Source organism: Aptenodytes forsteri, unplaced genomic scaffold (genome assembly GCF_000699145.1).
Source record: "Aptenodytes forsteri isolate BGI_AS27 unplaced genomic scaffold, ASM69914v1 Scaffold172, whole genome shotgun sequence".
In the NCBI taxonomy this organism is placed as follows: Eukaryota; Metazoa; Chordata; class Aves; order Sphenisciformes; family Spheniscidae; genus Aptenodytes; species Aptenodytes forsteri.
Genome location: NW_008795018.1, coordinates 388551 through 391355, shown reverse-complemented (window position 1 = coordinate 391355; position 2805 = coordinate 388551).

Below are 2805 nucleotides of genomic sequence, written 5' to 3'. Positions count from 1 at the left end.
TTGGACATGAGGAAAAATTTCTTCACTGAAAGGGTTGTCAAGCATTGGAACAGGCTGCCCAGGGAAGTGGTTGAGTCCCCATCCCTGGAGGTATTTAAAAGACGTGTAGATGTGGTGCTTAGGGACATGGTTTAGTGGTGGACTTGGCAGTACTAGGTTAACAGTTGGACTTGATGATCTTAAAGGTCTTTTCCAACCCAAACGATTCTATGATTCTAAAATTCATTATTCTATTATTTAGGTTCTCAAACCCTAATGAATTTTTAGAGATTGCACACATTAATGTTACTTACTTGTACAGCACCAGTGCAAGAGTGCCATATATTTTAGCTAGGCTGAAAACAGTAGAATATCTGACTGTCTGCAGAGTTTATTAATGTTGTTTATTATTTCTATTGTGCTGAGAAGGAGAGATATCCCCAATCCATAAACCAATACCATGAAATGTATTAAAATACCTGAATTTGGGATCACCCCAGCATTTCCTTTCCATGGTTATGTTAGAGGAAGGCAGGGATTAGGAAGGCGAGGAGCACAGATCAAAGAGTAGCTATGGTTTAGTTCACCTGCTCTTTTCCAATTCATATGACTCTCTTTTCCACATGAACATTCCTCCAGAAACGTGGCAAACATGGCTCAGTTCTCCATACAGTTTCCTGGAATAATTCCTAATTTTAAGAGGCACAGAATTATGTGAGTTCCTATATACCAGCAAAGACCACAGGATTGCACTGAATAATGTGCCTGCCCCTCCCCCCCTCCCCCCGCAATACCATACATTTTTAATTGAACTAGGGCTACATTTTTCAACCTGTGGGGTCACAATTTCTCGTAGATGGTCACAATGAGAACTGGAAATGTATTAGTCATAGCCCAAATCCTCGCGGTTGGCATTGCCACATGTAAGAGCTCTAATACAGGAATTTCTTAACATAACCTTTTTTTGTAAATGTTAAGACTAAACTTGCCTCCCTTGGGGGAATAAGAAATGCATCTTTTTAGAAGGCCGTCTTGTTTTGCTTAATGACTTGGAATGATGGAGATGTTACTGACTTGTCTGTAATGCTTCTTCAGCATTACTCCAATAGGCCTCACTCCGAGACACTGATTTACAGGCAAAAAGCCTAAAACCTGCCAGCACCTTGGAGGAAGAGTACACCAAGAAGTCACTTTCCTGCGAACACATCTTCCTGCAAAGGTTTTATCTTGGAAATAGGATAAAACTTCTTGCAATATTTGGCGTCTGTCTCTTTCTCCTTATTTTTTTCCCCACAGATATCCCTTTCTTGGCCTTGACAGTTAGTCTCTAGTGTGATTTTATCCAGTTTTCTTAACGCTCAGTCCTTGGTTCTTTTCTACACTTAACTAGATGGCTCTCCTATACTTTCTCCTTTCAATACAGCTTGTTAAATTTGAACAAGTCATCACCTCAGCTTCTCAACAAACAATGAAGATGGTACACCTTCAGCCTGTCATGCTGAAATGCATTTTTCAGACTTCATATCTATTGTGTTTTTTCTCTGAACTTTGACATTTTTTTAATGTCATTTTCTCAAAAGGAGTGACAACAGGGTCAGACTAGATACCCCTGACATTTTTCCCAATTCTAGAGAAAGGGGAAGTACCACCTTTCTACACCTATATGCACGAAATGTATTTGTGTCCCCACAAGCAGCCAGCCCCCCAGGAGTTAGAAGTAAACCACCAGGAGATAATGGTTAGTTGTTTATCCAACAAGGATATCTAACAAGATATCCAAGGTCTTCTCAAAGTTATTGCTTTGTAAGACAATTATCTAGTCTGTTTGGGCTCTCTTTTTTATTTCTAGAGGGATGACACTATATTTAGCAGCATTTAAATAAATAATTTGAGAATTTTCAACTTATGTCAAAAAAATGTTGATTCAATAAACTCAGGACACAGTGAGGACTTATGTCAAAAAAATGTTGATTCAATAAACTCAGAAGGACACAGTGAGGACTTACTGCGTGTGATGAAACTTATACCTGAGACTTGTCTGACGTCTTGACCGCATTCCCAGGCAAGCTGCCTTAAGAGTTCCCAAACTAAGGAGCCCTCTGTGCACTGTAGGTAGACAAGCCTTGCTTTTCTGCTCCCATAGAGCTCCAGGGAGCTCATTCATCATTATAAGAACAAATTGTTCTCAGTGTTTCTGAAATAAAATACTGTCGAAAGGGGAAAGGGAAGGAAATGCTTTGGCTCTTCATTCTGACTCTGCATGAACATTTTCTTCAAGGTCTTGAGATTTTCAATGGAACTGAAATTTTGGGTGTGTCTATAGTATTTTAATTCAGATCAGCAGTGTATGTTTGAAGCAAATCTCCTCAGTGTGCCAGTCACCACACTTGGGCTCACATTTCAGAATAGTCTTGGATCACGTTCTTTCCAGACAAAACTAAAGTATAGGAAGGACTCCTGTGGCACCTCCAACACGCTCCAAGCACTAACGGACTGTCGTGGTTTAACCTCAGTCGGCAACTGAGCACCACGCAGCCGCTCGCTCACTCCCCCCCGGTGGGATGGGAGAGAAAATCGGAAGGGTAAAAGTGAGAAAAACTCGTGGGTTGAGATGAAGAGAGTTTAATAGGTAAAGCAAAAGCCGCGCACACAAGCAAAGCAAAACAAGGAATTCATTCACTCCTTTCCATCGGCAGGCAGGTGTTCAGCCATCTCCAGGAAAGCAGGGCTCCATCACACGTAACGGTTACTTGGGAAGACAAACGCCATCACTCCAAACGTCCCCCCCTTCCTTCTTCTTCCCCCAGCTTTATATACTGAGCATGA